The sequence below is a fragment of the Durio zibethinus genome, chromosome 5 (genome assembly GCF_047325235.1).
Source record: "Durio zibethinus cultivar Kanyao isolate XHJ-2024 chromosome 5, ASM4732523v1, whole genome shotgun sequence".
NCBI lineage: Eukaryota > Viridiplantae > Streptophyta > Magnoliopsida > Malvales > Malvaceae > Durio > Durio zibethinus.
Genome location: NC_143166.1, coordinates 9,234,980 through 9,257,527, shown reverse-complemented (window position 1 = coordinate 9,257,527; position 22,548 = coordinate 9,234,980). Strand labels below are relative to the sequence as shown.

Below are 22,548 nucleotides of genomic sequence, written 5' to 3'. Positions count from 1 at the left end.
TCATGAGTTGGATGAGGTACCTTTAAAGTTGGAATTTACAAAAAAAGAATTTGAAGTTGAAATAGATAAAATGAAATAAAAGATTCTAAGGCTTTAAGAAGAGAAAGGGTAATGGAATGATAAAGTAAAAAAGTTAGAAGTCCAAGTTCATGAGATCTTCAATGAGTGTGATATGGTAGTTAAAGATTTGGCTAAACTTCACTAACAATACAAAATATTAGAGGCTAAGAGCAAGGCTTAAAAGGTTATTAGGGAGCAGTGTGACAACGCCTTTAAGGGGTTGATGTAGTTATGGCAAAAGCATAAAAATTATGCATACAAGTGATGGCCAAAGAAATAAATATCATTGATTTGACTTATGAGAATGCAAAATTGAAAAGAGAATATTCCCAAATAGAGGATGATTATGTTAAAGCTCAATAAGAAAATGAGATGCTTTGAAGGTATATGCATATACTAAAGCAAAAATTGAATGAGTAAGGGGATTATATCATGGCACTCACAAAGGAGCATAAAGAGTTATCCTATCAAATATGGTTTGGCAAAAGAGAAAAGTTGGGAAGGCAAAGGTACATGGAGCATTTTGTAACCCATATAAAGAAAGTAGTGATTAAGGCAGGAGAAATGGTGGAAGAGGCTAAACTATTAAAAACTTTGATCACACCAATAGAAGAGCATAGGCAGCGGTTGTTGAACTTCATTGAGGAAGCCAAATATCAATATTAGCAAATTAATCATTTGTACAAGTGGAGTATATTAGACTTGATGTAAAACATACTTTCTGTGGAATAAATGAAAATTCACCTTTGTTGAAATCTTAAAAGGGGCAAATATTTTTCTTTTTTCTTTTTTCATGCATTGTATTCTTTCATTCATAATTAATTCTTAATCATGTTAGTCCATAATAAGATCACTAATTTTAGATTGTGGTATATAAGATTCAAGGATAGCTCAACATCAGTATAATACTTGAGCTCAAGTAAAGAAAATAGAACAAGATAGTGTAAGCCATGTTGAGAGATTAGAAAAAGCTCAAGAGGAAATCAAGGGATAGTTAAGTAAGATCCTTAAAGCTTTATGTAAGCTAAACAAAGGAAAAATAGTGAAGGAAGATGTTTCACAAAAAGTTACTGACCCACTATATCTTTCAAGTTATGACCCATACGAGACCCAATCCACCCAAAGCTTCCTGCCATAACGACATGCATTTTCAAGCTATAATTATTTAGGAATGCCACCTATGCCCAACCAAGAAAATATTCAGAATTAAATTAATCTTGTTTTCATTGAAAAGGCAATTGAACCAATCCAAGTTCCTAATTTGGATGAATCAAAAGAAACATTGAAGTTGAAAGTGGCTAAAGACCCTAAAGTTGATCATGTGATGAATATGCTTGAGGAAAGGTTATGAGCTATAGAAGGCATCAAGTTTTATGGCTCTATAGATGCCATTAGGCTTTGTTTAGTACCAAATGTGGTGATACCCCTAAAGTTTAAAGTGCCAAAGTTTGAGAAATATGATGACACCAAATGCCCCATCACCCATGTCATGATGTACTATCGTAAAATGATTGCCCATTCAGTAATGAGAAGCTACTCATGCATGTATTTTAAGATAGTTTAATGGAGTTTGCTACAAGATAGTATATCTAATTGGATAGGACCCTTATTTGAACATTGAAGGGCTTAACCCACTCATTCATCTATCGATATCATCATATTATAGATATGGCTTTTGATTGCTTTTCTCTACAAGGTAAAAAAAAAGGTAACTCAATCTTTTAAAGAATATGTTCAGAGGTGGTAAGATGTGGCTGTTTAAGTCCAGCCACCATTGACAAAAAAAAATAATGATTCTATTTGTAAGTACTTTGAACTCACCTTACTATGAAAATATGATAAGAAATGGGACTAAAGACTTTGTTGATATGGAGATCTCGGGTAAAATCATTGAAAATGCCATAAAAAATGGTAAACTTGAAAGAGAAAAATCTTCAATAACCAAGAGAATGCCCAAGAGAAAGGAGAGTGAAACTCAAGTTATGAGTTTTGAAGGGCAACAATTCAAAAACTACACTTCTATCTATCATTCATATTATCCCACTATAAATAATGCCTCAACTTTCTTATACCAACCAGCTCTATGAACTTTTTATCTACCCACTTATCAACAAATATTTAGACTATCTACCCAAACCCATAACCCAAATACATTGACAGCAAGACCTTCTGTTCATCTAGCCAACTCAACAAGTGGTACAATAGAACCATAGAATAATCAAGAAAAGCCTACTTTTGATTCTATTTCAATGAGTTACACAAAGTTGTACTAAGAACTTTACAAGAATCATTTGGTTGCTTTCGTCCCTACAAAACCACTTGAACCTCCTTACCCTAAATGGTATGATTTTATTGTTCACTACGACTATCATTATGAAATAGCTAGCCATTTCACCAAAAATTACACCTCTTTAAAGCATAGGTGCAAAGTTTGACCAAACAAAGGCTGATTAATTTGATACTAGTGGAAAGGCAACACCTAATGTTTATGGTAATCCATTGCCAAGTCATATAGTGAATGCTTTGAATGAAGACAAAGGATGCATGAAGAAAAGAGTGAAGGAGATCCAAATGTCATTCAGTTAGTTGTGTGATGCTCTGTACGAGGCTAGTATGGTATAACAAGAGACCCATGCACAAGTACCACAGTGGGGCTCCGGGTCATTCTATTGAAACATGCAAACAATTTCATGATGACATGTAAAAGCTAATGGATTTTGACTAGATTGAATTGTACAAAGAAGCAGAAGCCTTGAAAAATATTGAAGTGGCTATGACTAATAAGTGGGTGCCAAAGCCAAAATCAGTCATGGACAAACTTATTCCTAGGCCAGTGACTTTCAAAGTCCCAAGTCCATTTCTTTACAAAGATGAGAGAGTTGTACCATAAAAGCATGGCTGTGAAATGACAATCTAAGAGCAAGAAAAAATCATGCTTAAGTTTGATGCCACCAACATAACTGATGTAGGTGGCATAACCAGAAGTGGAGGTTGTTATACTTTAGAGATTCTATAGAAAGCAAAGAAGGAAAAAATGATGGTGATGGAAAAATAGAGTGAACCAAAATTAATTCTAGAAAAAATCACCCTAAAGCTTGTATTTAAAAAAAAGCTTGTGAGTTCTTAAAATTAGGAAAGTATAGCAAATATTCTATGGTTAAGCAATTGAACAAGATGCTAGCTAGAATCTCTTTATTGTCACTATTGTTAAATTCAAAACCACACCGCAATGCCTTGTTAAGGTTGTTAAATCAGGCTTATGTTGCATATAACATATCTGTAAAATATGTGAACCATCTATTGGAAAATTTGATTGTACCACACTATATAACCTTCAATAATGATGAGATTCCACTTGAAAAAAAAAAGTACAAAGGCTTTGTACATCACTGTTAAGTGCAAGAGTCATATTATAGCTAAGGTTCTTATTGATAATGGTTTTACTATTAATGTTATGCCCATGTCTACTCTGGCAAGATTGCCAATTGATATGTCCTATATAAAAAGTAGTCATATGGTGGTTTAAGCATTTGATGAGACTAGATGTGAGTTACTAGGAGATATTGAGACACCAATGCAAATTGGACTTTGTATCTTTAATGTAAAGTTTCAGGTCATGGATATTTCTCCATTCTACAGTTGTTTGCTAGGTAGGCCATAGATCCATATGCCAAGTGTTGGTCCTTCTTATTTACATCAAAAGGTCAAATTCAATATGAAGAATCACCTGGTGATTGTGGTAAAAAAAGAAGATTTGTTAGTAACCCAGCCCATGAATGCTTCATGTATAGAAGTGGCAGAGGAATCACTAGAGTGTTCTTCGAGCTTGTCAATACTATGGGTGAAAGGTCTAAGTTATACCAACTAGATTTTTCTAAAATCATGGTCAGTCAGATGGTTAATAAAGGTTGGTACTGTGGAGTTGGGCTAGGAAAAAATCTACAAGAGATAAAAGAACCACCAATGATAATGGATAATAGTGAAAAGTTAGGCCTGAGGTATGAAGCTAAGGAATGGGAGGTAAAGAGGGTGCAAGATAATGGAAAAAGAAGATAAATGGTGAGGAACATGTCAATGGTTGTTTCACACTTGCATGAAACATTTGAGCCTGGAGGATACATGTACCTAAGAATAGAGGTAGATGCTGAAAAGGAATTAAGCATAAAAGAAGCTTTTACCAAGATATCTATCTAAATGATAGGTGAAAATGTCCAAAAAGAAAAAGTGTTGGTTCACTCATGCCCACCAGACATTGAAGTAAAGAATTAATTTCATCCAGATGCCCACTGTCCTTGATACCTTCTTAATGTAATTACAACTCCCAATTGCTTATGCCTAAAAGCATCAGGATGCTCTTTTATGTGTAGGCCTCTTATTATTCATTATCTCAATAAAAAAATAAGAATATGCACTTTATTAATTTCTTCTATTCAATTTACATTTTCTTTCCCATCAAAACATCTTGCCAATACTTCCCATTTCATTTAATTTCAGGTTGTCAAATAAATATGAAGAAAATCATGGTTACAATTAGGGATTTAATTTTGAAAATTCAATTAATGCTGATGAACTCGACATTGAAGAGGACTTTAAATAATATACTTTCCCTCTAGATCTAATAAAATTGATTAAATAGGAGAATAAATCTATTGAGCCCCATCAAAAAATTATTGAGATAATTAATTTAAGAGATGATGAGAATAAAAAGGAAGTTAAGGTTGGCACATCATTTTCATTGGCTAATAGAAAACAGTTAAAAGATTTACTTTAAGAATTTATAGATATTTTTGCATAGTCTTATCAAGATATGCCTAGGCTTAGCACTAAGATAGTGGAACATACACTACCTTTAAAAATTGAATGTAAGCCTATTCAACAAAAGTTGAGAAGAATGAAGCCTAAAATATTGCTGAAGACCAAAGAAGAGGTAGAAAAGAAATTTGATGCACGATTTTTACAAGTGGCCAAATATCTTGAGTGGATAGCCAATATAGTACCTATCCCTAAGAAGAATAGAAAGGTATAAATATGCGTAGATTATCACGATTTGAACAAGGCTAGCCTGAAAGATAATTTTTTTTACCTCATATTGATACATTGGTGGATAATACAACCCGACATTTGGTTTTTTTTTTTATTGATAGATTCTTTTATTATAATCAAATAAAGATGACCTAGGATGATATGGAAAAAACTACCTTTGTAACTCTGTGGGGAGCCTTTTGTTATAAGGTTATGCCTTTTAGATTAAAAAATGCTGAGACAACTTATCAAAGGGCTATGGTGACACTCTTTTATGATATGATGTACAAAGAGATTGAGGCGTATGTGAACAATATGATCACAAATACTCAAGAAGGAGAAGAAAACATAACTAACCTTAAAAAATTGTTTGAAAGGTTAAGAAAATTTCAACTTAAGCTAAATTCATCCAAATGCACATTTAAAGCCAAGTCAGGGAAATTATTGAGTTTCATGGTTAGTGAAAGGGGAATTAAAGTTGACCCAGATAAGATATGGCCATCTAGAACCTATCTCTGTCAAGTAGGCCAAAAGAGGTTTAAGGTTTTTTAGGCAGATTGAACTACATTTCTAAATTCATCTGCCAACTTACCTTCAAATGCAATCCTACTTTAAACTCCTTTCAAAGAATAATCCTTGTGAATGGAATGGAAAATGTCAAAAAGCTTTTGATAAGGTTGAACAGTACCTATCAAATCTTTTAGTATTAATACCACTAGCTCTGGGGAGACCATTAATCTTGTAATTAATCGTACAAGAGAAGTTGATGGGATGTGTGTTGGGATAGTAAGATGAATCTCGTAGAAAAGAAAAATCCATTTACTACATGAGCAAAAAATTCATAGAGCATGTGTCAAAGTATTCATCATTCGAAAAAATGTATTGCATTTTGGTTGGGACAGCTAAGAGACTCAAGCAACATATGCATTACTGTACCATTTGGCTTATAGCTAAATTAGACCCAATCAAGTGCATTTTTGAAAACCATTATTATAAAAAAGGATTGCAAGATGGCAAACAATGCTATCGGAGTATGATATTGTATATATGAGCCAAAAGGTAATCAAAAGAAGTGCTATTGTAGAATTCTTTGTGGATTATGGCATTGAAAAATATGAGCCAATGAAACTTGATTTTTCAGATGAAGAATTAATGGCCATTTCAAAATTAGAGCAAGAAAATAATGATGAGAAGTCATGGAGAATGTAATTTGATGGGGTTGTTAATGCCTTAGGGCATTGAATTAGAGTAATTTTGATATCTCCGAAAGGACATTATTATCTCGTTACAATAAGATTAAACATCAATTGCACTAATAATGTGGTTGAATATGAGGCTTGTGTTATGGGTTTACAAGCTGCTTTAGGTGAAAAAATTAAAACATTGAAGGTGTTTAGGGATTCAGCTTTGGTTATCTATTAATTAAAAAAAAATGGGAGATAAGATACTCAAAGCGTGTCTTGTATCATAAATACATATTGAAAATGTGCAAGTAGTTTGAAGTAGTCTAGTTTGAACATTTGTCTCATGAAGAAAATCAGATTATGGATGCCTTGACCACTTTGGCTGCGATAATCCATATTAATAATAATGTTGAGGTATAACCCAGCAAGTTAAATGTCAAGGATATGCCAGTGTATTACACCAATGTAGATGAGGAAAAAATGAAAATCCTTGGTATTATGACATTCTGTAATACTTAAGGAATCAATAGTACCTGGATTAGGCAACAGAGAATGACAAGAAAGTCTTAAGGAGATTGGCTACGAGATTCTTCTTAGATGGAGAGGTTCTTTATAAGAGAAGCATAGATCAAGTGTTATTTTGTTGTGTAAGTGTATCCAAGGCAAAAAAAATTATTAAGGATGTACATGATGAGGGCATGTGGAGCATATGTAATTAGACATATGATGACAAGATATATTATAAGAACTAGAAACTATTAGTTAACAATTAAGAGTGATCGCATTGATTATACTCGAAAATATCACAAATGCTAGATTTATGCTGACAAAATTCATGTTCTGCCTACTACTTTACATTTTTTGGCACCACCTTAACCATTTTGTATGTGAGGTATGGATGTCTTTGGTCTTATTACCCTAAACGTATCAAATAAGAATAGATTTATTTTTGTGATGATTGATTACTTTACTTAATTGGTTGATGCACATTTTTTTACAAATGTGTGATAGGTAGTGGTCTACAAGTTTATTAAGAAACAAATAAGCTACAAATATGGACTCTTAAATTGGATCATCTCAAATAATGCCAAAAACTTAAATAGCAAGATGATGCAAGAAGTATGTGCTCAGCTTAAGATTAAGCACCATAATTTAGCATCATACTGTCCAAAGATGAATGGGGCAGTAAAAGTTGCAAATAAAAACATTAAAAGGATTTTAGAGAAAATGACTGAGACATGTAAATATTGGCATGCGAAATTTTCTTTTGCTTTGTATGCCTATCAAACGTTAATACGCACCTCTACCAAGGCAATGCCATTTTTTTTCGTTTATAAAATAGAGACTATATTACCAACTTTTAATCTATTCGACATGCGGTTTAATCCCAATCATTCTTCCTCAGTCTAGTTTAATCTAGGCCATTTGATTTTCTAATTTACGAGTCTCGATCATTTTCATTTTTGTATTTTGGCACATTCAATTACTATTGACTCTGACTCAGTTCAATCATTCTCATATTTTGATTTGACTTCAATTTTTGAGCCTGGGTAGAATGGCTATTTAGGCTTTTGTATCATTCCTGTTTCACAAGAATGTGCAAAAAAGGGCAACTGCAGACATCCATTTTCATTTAGGGTTTGATCATTTTCTCGATTGTGAATTTAATTGAGATCGTTAGGCCTTTTGGGCTTCGATAGTTTTTTAGTTTAGTTGATAATTTGGATTTTGAGCCTAATAGAGGGCTTTATTTTGTTTGGATTTTAAAACCCAAATCTTTCTTGGTCTACTCTAGTGTGAACTATAGCCTAACAATTATTTTTGGTCTTATTTTTTTGTTTGGTTTATTCTATATATATTTTTATTTTTATAAAATAAGAATAAAACGAAAAAGAAATAGGAAAATCAAATCAAATCTTTGGCCAATCCTAAAATCATGATTGTTAGAGGTTGGCATTTGGGAACAAAATCATGTGTTAAAAGTTTAAATCAAGTCATGGGTAAGGGAATCAACAGATTAAGGCATGGGTTAAAACCAAGCTAGGAATGGCACAGTAACTGGAAATTTTTAAAACCTAAGGCATATTTGAGGGATTTGATTGAAGGAAATCCCTAAAATTTTTGTAGGAATGAACTCTATAAATGAAACCTTAAATTGCAGAGTAAAAGAGGAAAAAAATTTTAAGTGTAAAGAAATTTTTGTTTTCATTCTTTATTGGGATATTGCAAAATCTGGATTTTGTTTGTGTAAAAATTCATTTCTAGGTTGGTGTTGAAAAGCTTGCTTCTATGTGGCTATTAATTTTATTTTGAAAAAGATTGGAATTCAAAAAAATTCTAAAAAAACTAGGTTTGCGTTTGAATATTTAAGTTGTCTATTTGAATTTCTACGCCAAAATTTGAAGCTTTTGGTGTCTAAATCCAAATTTTGGCAGAGATTCCCATAATCTTGTAAAGCAACCGATTGAAGTTCATCTGCCTTCTTGAAAGAAGGTAGAGAAAATACATAGTAGAAAGATAGAGGGTTAGGCCAGTTTGAAGGAAAAATGAGATTTTTAGCTTTTAGAGTATCCTGATACGACATCATTCTGTACAGCCTAGAACCTGCGTTCGACCTGTGTGTTTGCTTACCCCTGGATCCAACCCGTTCTGCAAGTAATTCCTTTTTTTAATTTATTTTTTGTTTTTATTTTTGTTTCTATTTTAATTTTTTTTTAGATTTTTTTATATATTCTTATTCTTATTATTATTGTTATTATTATTATTCTTCTAAACTATTATTTGATTTAGTATCTTAAATTAAACAATTTCCATTGTTATTTATTAAATGCCTTTATATTTTTCATTTGTTTTCAAAAAATGACTAAAAAATATTTTTAAAATAAATTCATTAATCCTACTAAATTATTGAATGACTCTTCATAAATTTAAATATATGAATTCTACCAAACTATTAGAGAATTTCATAAATAATTTTTATAAAAAAATTTACTATTAATAAAATATTTTGTATTTTATTTTACCAAATTATTGGAGAATTTCATAAATTATTTTTATAAAATATTTTTTTTTTATCCTACCAAACTATTAGATGATTTGCATCTTAAATTAAATTTTATCAAACTATTAGAATATTTAATTCAGCTTTTAAAAATAAATTTATCTCACAAAACTATTAGAAGATCTGCATCAAATTAAACCTACCAAATTATTAAAGGATTTTACTAATTATTTTTTAAATAAAATATATTAATGAATATAATGGAGCTTCTTTAAAGTGAGACATTAGTCTCTATGAATACTCTTGAGGTAAAAGAATTAAAGAGAATTATCTTAAATTGCTATCAAACTTTGGAGTAATTTTAAGGTCAATTTTCAATATTAAATATTTTTGGTAAATTATAAATGTGGTTAAGGCTTGGATAATTTAAATTAAATTGGTACCATCCTTTGGATGGGCATTGTGAGGGTGCTATAACTATACTTTTAAACCTAAAATTTAGTTTTATGGACTAGAATCTACTATTTAAAGATACCTAAGTCTATCTTAGGCCTACTCTTTAAATGGATAGATTTTGTCAGGTAGCCAATCACACATAAAACAAAAAATTGGTGTCGACTTTTTTAATCCATGTCTAATGATAAGTTTACAGATCTATACATCATGACAATAGATAGAATTTTTCATCGGTAAATTTCATCGATAATAATTTCATTAGTAATTTAGTAAAAATCCTTTGGTAAAATCTGTTGGTAAGTGTTGATAATCCTTCAGTAAAATCTGTTGATAATCCATCAATAATCCATAGGTATTTTATCAGTAATTGATTGATAATCGGTCATTAAAGGATACTTTTTGTTGGTAAATCCATCAATATTCAGTCAATAATCCGTCAATAATCTATCAATAATTGCTTAAATTTCGTCAATAATACTGAAATTTCGTTGGTAAAATCCATCGTTAAAATGATAATTTCATTAATAATTTGATTAATTACATTTATAGTTATTTAAGAAACTTGTAAATTAAAATTAAAATATGTGTAATTATTTAAAAAGTCTATTATTTGTCTATTATTATTAATTAAAATATCAAATTCACATCATAAATTTAAAAACATCCAAATTATAAAGTTGACATCCCTAACATCTATAAAATATCCATAACATTCATAAAACATCCATAAAATACATATCCTAAAATATGTCACTATGTTGCTACGTCTCTTGATTTAGAATTTTTGTTGTCATCATCAGGTCAAAAATATTGTGTTAGTGGAAATTGTTTAGATCTCATCAACTATATCATCTGATCCATAAAAAACCTAAACTTAACCCTCAACTCAATTTTCAACATATCGATTTATTCTTGTATTTAAGACTGAGAAGGCACAGGTGACGGACTACAAATTGAGTGAGGCATTCTACTGCAGCAGTGAACTGACTTGAGTAAAGTAGGTCTTTAGATCTATCTATAGATGCAAAGCCCTATACATAAGTGCGCATAGCTTTAACTCCTTCAATAGATTTAATCCATGCTTGTGGATCGAAATCCAGATGATTAGAAGAGTTTTTACCATATTTTTAAGATAATGAAGTGGTATAGTTTTCTTACAAAAAAGCTTAAAACAATTATCATTCCATTTTACCAATATAGTTCAATAAAATAAGACAACTTGAAACAATTCACAATGTTAAGATTTGATTATTAAATATGCAATAGTTTTCACATTTTACAAAGTCATTACATTTCAATATGTACAAAACGCTATCTAATTCAATGTTGAATTTCCTACAATGTTTAGGCTTTCAATTACTATATTATCTACTTCATCAACAATCATGACACACAATTACAATAACAAAACAAAATACGCAATAGTTTTCACCTTTTACAAAGTCATTGCATCTTAATACCCATAAAATACTATAAGTTCAATACTAAATTTCCTAAAATGTTTAGACTTTTAATTACTACACTATCTTCTTCATCAACAATCACAATATGCAACCAAAATCACAATGCAAAATATGCAATAGTTTTCACTTTCATAAAATGTGATCTCATCTCAATATGCACAAAACACTGTATTGAATTGCTTATAATGACTAGGCTTTCAATTACTACACTATCTACTTCATTAACAATTATAATACATAACCAGAATCACAAAACAAAATATGTAATAGTTTTTACCTTTCACAAATGTGATATCATCTCGATACGCATAAAATACTATCTAGTTCAATACAAAATTTCCTACAATGACTTCTCATTCAATTGCCACACTATCTACTTAAACAACAATCACAATGTACAACTAGAATCACAAAGCAATATGCATAATAGTTTTCACCTTTCACAAATGTGATCTCATCGCAAGATACTATAAAAATAGTTCATCAATAATCATAACATACAACTAGAATCACAAAGCAAGTTACATAATAATTTTCACTTTTCACAGTCTTTGCATCTCAAAACACACAAGATATTATCTATTTCAATAAAACAAGGTAGTAATTTTATAGTATTCATAAAGTCATTAGAAAGTCACATACACTGACAACTTTGAACTTGTTGTCAACGAAATTATCATGTCCTCTTAAACATCTATGAGTGCGATTGATAACTTTTGTAACTGTAGGTTCTTGTTGCAACTTAAGTGATTATATTTGTTGAGAGACATATTCAATTAAATGTGTAAAATGCAATTTGTATAAAATTAACCACTTTATGATAAAAATAACTCGTGAAAAAACATCATACCATTTTTTTATGAACAAGAAATGCAATTGAACTACCAATGTGATTTGCACTACTTTTTTCTTTTTGTATCTAATGATTTTGTTAGGCTTTGGCAGAGATGTGTTGCTATTTTGGAGTGCTCTATACATTCTCAATAAGAGCATCTCAAATCAAAGTTATAATCAACCTCTGCTCCATCCCTTGGCAGTTTATGATATTATCAACTCTATGCTTTTTCATCGCCAATTCCCTATCGTCAAACAACAAGTTTTTCAATTGATTATTGGAAATATTATTCCATGCCCATTGAATAAGAGCATCATCTAACTCAGCCTGTTAACAATTTTTTTCTAACATAATAAATAGGAATACAATAAGTTATTGACAAGAATTTCAACTTTTCATTTAAATAATATATATATATATAAATACAAAAAATAAATATCCAATTGCTACCTTAAATTTATCAAACATTAAAGACTTTAGTGGTGTAGGAACTTTACCCCATATCAGCCAAAGACTAGTAAAATTCTCTTGAATTATGCCTGAAATTATTGAGCTAACTGATGATTACTCAAAACAACTATCGACATTCATTTGTTAGTAAAATTAGTTAAATTGCACAAATTGTTTAAAAATTAAAATAACAATAAGAAAAATTTTATAGTAAAATTTTGTCATACCTATCTTCTAACAAAGAAATCCACACCCGTTTATCTATATCTGTAGGAGTTGGTAAGCCTTTGTTTGCCTCTTAGTCCTTTACTTTATTGTTGTCCTTTCTTCTTCTCTAAGTAGTGGTTCATCAGTGAATCCTAGATTAATGTCATGCTCAATTGGTAGATCATCCATCTTTAGTGCTAAAGGTGACCAATATGGTGGATCATGATGTATCTATGTTCAAGATGACCCCTATGGTATATTATGTTGTATTAGTCCTGATAATGACCTAATTCATGAATCACCTTTCATCGATCCTACCTTAGAATCACCTCGATGAACAAAGCTCTTTGCACGATGTCCCATCATAACTGTTATATAAAAGAAATATATTCCAAGAAAAAACAAACATATATAATATTATTTTAGTATTACATGATTAAATGAAATGAGCAAAATATATAGAAATAAGCATAAAAAATATTATAATTAAAATAGGTCAAATCAAGTATTATATTTAACGTTACATATATTGATTATATCAAATAAACATTATATATTGCAGTAAAAGTCACACTACATACATCAATCATTGCTAGAAAAAGCAAACTCATGTGTTTCATCATCATCATTATCTTTTTTTTGTTCTTCTACTCGAATTGTTTGTACTAAATCTATCTCTTCATAATCACTAGTAAGAAGAATTGTAGGATTATCAAGTTCTTCTAAAATAGTAACATTTCATGGAATACAAACTTTAACTTCTTGGAACACGTCTTCATTTAAATCAATTGTTTGTTCTTCATCTTAATCAATATTACTAAGTTAATGTATACTCCTGGCCTTTGTTTAAAAGACTACCCACCAATCATTTTGATCTCTACTTCTAGAATGATAGCTTGTATAAGAAACTTGATGTACTTACAAAGCTAAGACAAATGGGTCACTACTAGCAAACATTAAATTATATTTAATTTCTACAAGACCATGATGATGATCTACCCTTACCCTTTTCTCTTTATCAAACCAATGACATTTAAAATGTATAACCTTATTCCTTACTCCAAAGCACTCTAACTTAATGATATCTTCCAAGATACCATAAAAGTCATGCTCATAATCATTGTAATAACTTCTTTTCACACATACTCCATATAACCATGATTTCATTATGTAGAAAACTTAAAACCATTCACAAAGTAACCTTTGAAACACCTAACCATGCGTCCAGGGCCATAAGCTATCTCAACTAGATGACAACCAATATTTCCATTTTTCTCTCCAACATATCCAATCATAAAACAAAAAAAAATGATTATTGTTTTAAATTATATGAAAATATAATTTCTATTCACATATGCTATTATGCACTAAAACCTTACAAATTTTATTAACCATTGTGAAAATCTTGCATCATGTGCTTTCTCCAATTTCGCATCACTTATATTCTCAAATTCTTTTCTCATCGAGTCATCAAATATCCTATCATTGTCAATTATGAATTAGAAAAATTATCAACTTACAAGAAACATAAATAATAGAGATGACATAGTATTTACTCAATGTAAAGATTTATTTCTTCACAATTCAATAAAACATATAAGTGTGTCTTAATATGTTCATCCGTTGATAGCCATTGATGTCTTGTGGACCAAATGCTCGGCTAGGATGACTGAAAATCAAAAAATGTCTTTTAGATTTCATGATTTCCCATCATCATTATGTAAAACTCGACTCAATCTTGTTGATACATTTGGATCAAAATAGAATAAATATCTCTTTGATAACATATACCTCACATATAAATGCTTCAACAAATGCTCGATTTGTGTTTTTTTTTTTTTTTGAGATGATGAAGAAATCAACTCATCATCATAGCATAACAAAAATGTTATTGAAGAAAAATTAAATTAATCAAGGTTAATATCTAACAACTGAATTATATTACCTTTAAAACAGATACATCCATTGGTAAGGAACAAGTCCACTAATTTTTGCCTCGTTAGGCAAGTAAATGGGCAAATGCTCCATGGAATTAAAGAAACCTGGAGGAAAAATCTTTTCTAATTTACATATCATTTGCATAATATTTTTTTTCAACACTACCATATTATCTATATGTATCTCAGTAGAACATAGATTTATGAAAAAATGAGATAGCTTAGTAATTGTATCTCAAATAGAGATAGGCATCGAATCACAACAGGCAATTGGGAACAATCGTTGCACAAAAACATGACAATCATGACTTTTCATCTCATAAAACTTGCAATCAACCATGTTTACACACTGAGCAATGTTAGATTAAAAACCATTAGAAAGTTTTAATTGTTTAACCCATGCATAAACATCTATTCTCTACTCTTTGCTTAAAGTGTAAGAAACTTTAGTCACAAAAACTTTCTTATTCATTTCAACCAATTCCAATTCAGATCGCCTGTAATACACCTTATGATCTAGTTTAGCTTTTATATTGTCTTTGGTTTTCTTTAACATCTATCATTATGTTAAAGATATTGTTAAAGACATTACGCTCAATATGTATCATATCAAGATTGTACTGAATCATGTATTCCCATGGGACAACTCCCAAAATATACTTTTCTTCACCCAATTATAACTTTCTCCTAAATTGTCTAACTTTTAATCACTTCATTTCGTGCCAAATGTGATATCAGGAAAGTAATCCAATCAAGCTAAAATTTTTTCACCTGATAATGAAACAATAGGGGAGTCATGCTTAATTCTTTTTTGAAATTTATCTCTTTGCCTTTGAAAATGATGATCAAGAGGTAAAACCTAATGATGACAATTGAAAAAGTAAGGTTTTTCACCATGAACCAATTGAAAAGACTTTTATTGTCCCATGCAATAAGGACATGATAAGATTCCATTAGTGCTCGTTCTAAGTAACATACCATATATAGGAAAATCATTAATCGTCCAAGAAAAAGCCGCCCTCAAATGAAAATTTTATTTTATTTTATAAGCATAATAAGTCACAACACTATTTAACTACAATATTTTTAACTCATCTATTAAAGATCTCAAGAAAACATTTATATTTTGATCTAGACTACTTTTTCCTAGATTGACCATATTCAATAAGATATATTCTCACTTCATACACAACCATAATGAAAAATTATATACTTCTATCATTACTAGCCAATAAAAATGTGGTTTTGCACTTGGATTAAATGGACAAAAACCATCTGCACATAATCCTAATTGTACATTTCGAAGTTCAAATGCAATGATTCATGGCTACGATTTAAATGTTCCCAAGCTTCACCATCAACAGGATGTTGAAACACAAACAAACATAATCAGACAATTATGTTTTCCTATTCAAACATGCTTATTCAAATAGTCATGTTTTTCTATTCAAAATATGTTTTTCTTCACCTGATAATGAAACAATAGGGGAGTCATGCTCAATTCTTTTTTGAAATTTATCTCTTTGCCTTTGAAAATGATGATCAAGAGGCAAAACCTAATGATGACAATTGAAAAAGTAAGGTTTTTCACCATGAACCAATTGAAAAGACTTTTATTTTCCCATGCAATAAGGACATGATAAGATTCCATTAGTGCTCGTTCTAAGTAACATACCATATATAGGAAAATCATTAATCGTCCAAGAAAAAGCTGCCCTCAAATGAAAATTTTATTTTATTTTATAAGCATAATAAGTCACAACACTATTTAACTACAATATTTTTAACTCATCTATTAAAGATCTCAAGAAAACATTTATATTTTGATCTAGACTACTTTTTCCTAGATTGACCATATTCAATAAGATATATTCTCACTTCATACACAACCATAATGGAAAATTATATACGTCTATCATTACTAGCCAATAAAAATGTGGTTTTGCACTTGGATTAAATGGACAAAAACCATCTGCACATAATCCTAATTGTACATTTCGAAGTTCAAATGCAATGATTCATGGCTACGATTTAAATGTTCCCAAGCTTCACCATCAACAGGATGTTGAAACACAAACAAACATAATCAGACAATTATGTTTTCCTATTCAAACATGCTTATTCAAATAGTCATGTTTTTCTATTCAAAATATGTTTTTCTTCACCTGATAATGAAACAATAGGGGAGTCATGCTCAATTCTTTTTTGAAATTTATCTCTTTGCCTTTGAAAATGATGATCAAGAGGCAAAACCTAATGATGACAATTGAAAAAGTAAGGTTTTTCACCATGAACCAATTGAAAAGACTTTTATTTTCCCATGCAATAAGGACATGATAAGATTCCATTAGTGCTCGTTCTAAGTAACATACCATATATAGGAAAATCATTAATCGTCCAAGAAAAAGCTGCCCTCAAATGAAAATTTTATTTTATTTTATAAGCATAATAAGTCACAACACTATTTAACTACAATATTTTTAACTCATCTATTAAAGATCTCAAGAAAACATTTATATTTTGATCTAGACTACTTTTTCCTAGATTGACCATATTCAATAAGATATATTCTCACTTCATACACAACCATAATGGAAAATTATATACGTCTATCATTACTAGCCAATAAAAATGTGGTTTTGCACTTGGATTAAATGGACAAAAACCATCTGCACATAATCCTAATTGTACATTTCGAAGTTCAAATGCAATGATTCATGGCTACGATTTAAATGTTCCCTAGCTTCACCATCAACAGGATGTTGAAACACAAACAAACATAATCAGACAATTATGTTTTCCTATTCAAACATGCTTATTCAAATAGTCATGTTTTTCTATTCAAAGTATGTTTATTTAGAATAAAAATGATCTTTTATTAATATTTTGAAATTTAGAATAGTTAAAGATATAAATGAAAAATAAATCTATTTACTTAAACAAGTCTAAGTGCCTCAAGTGCCCAAGTACCCAATGTTTCAACTTTTAAAATTATTTAACCCATTAGAAAAACTTTTAGCAAGCCCAAGTAATTTGTCCCACTCCAACACTTAGCTCAATTACTAAATAACACAAGTAATCTCTTTTAAACTATATACAAATGATCTTTTTATTCAATGTGAGATACACTATATTCTAAACTACCAACATCACTACCAAATTTATTCCTTATATATCAAAGATGATCACAAGCTGAATAATATTTTGGATTTGCTGCTTCCTTATAAAACAATATGCTATTGTTTTCACATATATGAATTTTCTTATAACCAAGTCCTAGTTTAGTCATTTTTTTTCATTTTATAAAATTTTTTTGGTAATTTATTAACCACCAGCAACATATCCTTCATTATACTTATCATATAATCAAAATATGACTCACTCATGTTAAACTTTGATTTCCAATTTAAAAGTTGCAACATAACATAAAAGATTGCTTGTTTCGTATAGCTTGACCGCAATGGTTCATTCACATCTTTCAACAATGAATAAAAGCTTGCCATGTCTACACTTGAATCTTCCTTATCAATTTTTTTCTTATTGGAATGAAAACCATCCACCCGGATAGATAACATTCATAACCATTCTAGTATATGGATTTTCTATTCTTATTTCATTTATTGGTTCAAAGGTATCTTTATTTTTTGATGGTTGTCCTACTTTTAACTCCCCATGTGAGACTTAACTTGTATAACCAAGACTAAACCTCTTATAATAAAGGTGTTTATACATAGCATCCACTTTTTAAAACCTTTTATTATCACATTCAGCATAAGGATACCTAATTTAGGGTGGTGGAGAAGAGGATAGAAGGAGAGAGTTTAGGGATTTCAAAATGGGAAATTTGGGGTTTCATGATTAAGGGATCGGGGTTTTAATTTTTTCACTAATTTTTGATGGACTACCCATAGAAATTCTGTCAGCAATTGTCCACCTTAATTTGTTTTTTCAGAAATACTTTTACCAATAGAATTTTTCATTGGTAATTTTCACACTAATTCCCATCAAACTTTTACCTATATTCTCGTTGGAATGAAATTTGTTAGTAATTTATGTCTGTATTCCATTAATAATCCATTGGTGATTAAACAATTTTTTATAGTGGGTGTGCTTGAGAAACTAAAAAAAAAAAGAGAAGATAAATAAAAATGGTGAAAAAGTGACAAAAAATTACTTTTATTGGTGCTTGATAAGAGAAAAAAATAAAAGAAAAGAAAATAAGAAAAATTGTCATTATTTACAAGTATATATATTTACATGATTATTTATTATTTTTTGAATTTTACAATCTTATGCTAACTAACATTATAATAGGTTAAAATAATAAAAAAAAAAACTCTTAAATTTTCTAATTTTATTTAAATAAAATTTTATATTTTTATTACATTTAAATAAATTTTTAATTTTTAATTTACACCTAAATAAGCTCTTAATCTATAATTTGTATCAAATAAGCCTTTAAACTTTTAAACTGTATCTAGATAAACAATTGACATAAATCATTTTTTCATTTGAAATAAAAGTTTATTTGAATATAAATTAAAATATAAGAATTTGTTTGGATGCAATAAAAGCATAAAACTTTATTTAAGAAAAGCGAAATAGTTCAAGTTTTTTTTTAGCCATTATAATACTGAAATAATATTTTTTTTCTATTTTTAATTTTACCTAGCAATTAATAAAAAATTATTTTTCTCAAAAATTTTATATTTTTTCTATTAAATACACTAATAAAAAAATTACATTTTTCATCTTATTATTTTTCTTTTCCTCCATTTTAAAAAATTTTTCTATCAACTCTAACGAGCAAAGCCTAATTCTCAAGCAAAGAAGTACTATACAAAAGTTAAAAGTGCAGTTCGTTTGCCTTCTGCTTCTACGCAGTGAAGTTAAAAATGGCAGTGTCTATTCAACATTGCATCGGTCTTTTTTCCCAGCAAAAACTGTAATTGACTTGAATGGAATCTTTCCTCTTCAGTAGGTCATGGAAATTGTACTCTGCAAATTAAGAGAGCGCATCAACCAGCCCTTTTAACCCAGTAATTAAAAATTAAATCACAAAGATTAAAAAATTTGGGGCTACAACAACACCAAACACATCACATCATTAACTGTTAGAAACTGTATCTGAAGGCTGAAGCTGTAATAAGCGATTTTTCTGTGTTTTATGCTGACAATAGATTTATTTTTTTGGTTTTTTTTTTCCCTCTTTCATGCTTTGCTTTGATGCCAATGATTCTCATCCATTGATGAATTTCGATGAACAACGTACAGCTAGATGTTCTCAAGGCCTATTAATTATGAAGAAATTAAGAGCTGGCCGTTGGACTGGTTGACAACTACATATAGCAACAGGCATTAATAAGGAGACCCTACGAGGGCAACACCAAAACAATAAAAGGGATAGAAAATTGAAAACCCATGAAATCAGACCACATACAGCATTTTCTCCGTGTACATTCAGAACACATACAGCATTTTCTATTACTATTCCAGGTTTATTTCAAGAGCTAATCTAACCGATTGTTTCCAAACTGGTTTTTGTTTTTTCATACAAGGGCTACTTTAATTAAAACATAGAAGAGCATCATATCGGGTATCCATGCGAATTCATGATTTGAAAAGGGAAGAAAAGAAAACGAAAAAGGATACAGTTTGGCATAGACAAATGAGTAAAGGTTATGAAAAGTACACAGGAGAAATATAAATGCAGAGATCCAAAAGGATCAGAACTTCATGATTTTAGCGACTTACTGAAACCATAGAAGCAAACCCATCAATTAACCCAATTTCTAGTAGCCTAGAGCTTGACAACTTCAGGGATATGAACGGGGTACCTATCAATGCAATCCGCCCAAGGCCCGTCTGTTTGTACTTTGATGGTTCTGTTGCACTTCCATACTGCACTGTTACACTTGAATCCACTCCCAAAAGCTATCTGCCAAATCCTATCTCCCTTTTTCATCCTCCCCTTTGCCTCAAGGTAGCTCATCTCATACCACAACGATGACGACGACGTGTTTCCGAATCTATGCAATGTCATCCTGGATGCCTCAACGTGCTCTGCAGAAAGCTGCAGATTCTTTTGCAATTCATCTATGACTGCTCGCCCACCAGCATGGATGCAAAAGTGCTCGAACGCCTGCTTGAAGTCTGGAATATAAGGCTTCCACTTGGGGTTAAAGATTTTACGGCCAATGAGAGTGAGAAGAAATAGGAGTTGCTCAGATGCTGGAAGAACCAAAGGCCCAATAGTGGTAATGTTAGATTTTAAAGCCTCTCCAGCAATAGCCATGAGATCTTTAGATAAAGATATCCCAACTTTGCTCTCTTTATCCTCTTCTTCAAACACACAGCGGTAAGCCTTGTCATCAGCGCCTTTATGGGTTCGAACAACATGCACAAGGCGGTACTTTGCACGCCACCTCTCAGAGTGGTGGTTCGACAAGAGGATTGCGGCACCACCCATGCGGAAGAGACAGTTGGGAAGGAGCATGGCTCTTTCATTTCCTTTGTAGTAGTTTGGAGTGATGATCTCTGTGCTGATAACAACTGCATTAGAATTTGGGTGTGCCTGGAGAAGATCGCGAGCTAAATCAATGGAGATAAGCCCTGCGCTGCACCCCATTCCAGAAAGATTAAAGCTCTTTATGTTACTCCTCAGCTTGTATTTGTTGATCACCATCGCAGACAAAGATGGCGTTGGAGAAAAGAGACTGCAATTGACAATAAGAATATCTATGTCTTTAGGTTTAAGCCCCGTTTTCTTGAACAAAGAATCCATAGCTGAGAAAATAACTATCTCAGCCTCGCCTCTTGCGGCCTCCATGGTTGGAGTTGGAGGGATGTAATGAATTGCAGGGGGCAAACAAGTCTCTTCACCGAGACCAGACCTTTCTAGAATCCTCATCTGAAACTCGACGCTCTTAGGATTGTTGATCAAGTTCAACCTGGAGTGCTCCATGAACGTAGCAAAAGGAACCCGGCAAGTGACTGGAGGCTTGTAGCACGCATAATCCACAAGGTAGATGCTTCTTGGCTTGGACATGAAGTAAACAGTGGCAGTGAAGATGATAAAAAAACAAGAGCACAAGATTTGAACAAGATCAAAGTGGAGTGAATTCCATAGGTTAACAATCTCTTCGGGGCCTAAACGTAGAAGTTCAATAACAATTCCAGCCATGACAGGTATTAGTGTAAGTGTAAGAATGTGATTGACGAGGTATTGGTAGCCAAGCTTAACATACTTAAGCTTAACCGAGTTACAGAAATCTGGCAAGATCGGAGGCATTTTTGCTGAGCAGGGGTAGAAAAGAGACAGAGAAATTAAGAAGGGAGAAAAGAAAAGTAGTTGTTCTCGGGACAGAAGAGGAAGTTGGGTATATCATGTGGGAGGAGAGGAGGGGGGATTTAAAGGCAACGAGGACCAAAAGCAATGAAGAGAGCAGATGAGAAGATTAAATGAAGGCCTCGCCTTACTCAACGCTCACTCAACACCAATTAATTTTCCTTACTTCCCTTATACCCAAGTTGTAACTAATCCGTGCTTTCACCAATAAGCTCTCTTTTGGTGTATCCGTCCCCTGTAATTTCGTACTTAGCTCTTATTTCATTAATTAAGCAATGATGGGATCATTCTTTACACTCCATCTCCGTTAATTAATTATTAGTAAGTGGCTATCTGAGCATCGTCCTTCGTCAAAAAATTTTTTTAAAAATTTTTATTGTTAATTTTTTTTTAAATTTACCTAATTTTTTTTAAAAAAATAATATATATATATATATTTTTATCCACATGAATACATAAATTATCTTTTGATTCTCACAAAATATATTTTATAAAAAGTAATTTTTTATTTATTTTTATGTGTAGATTCCACTCAATACCAAAATTTCAACAAAAACTAGTAAATATATGTATAACTATAAAATT

The 22,548-nt window shown here is 30.9% G+C and overlaps 1 pseudogene across 1 annotated transcript; it reads right to left on the bottom strand.

The window, feature by feature from the left end:
- Nucleotides 1-20,004: 20,004 nt before the first annotated feature.
- Nucleotides 20,005-22,009, bottom strand: LOC111282125 (3-ketoacyl-CoA synthase 6 pseudogene; annotated as a pseudogene). The gene has a single exon (XR_016342157.1). The product of XR_016342157.1 is annotated as a 3-ketoacyl-CoA synthase 6 pseudogene (transcript).
- Nucleotides 22,010-22,548: the final 539 nt, after the last annotated feature.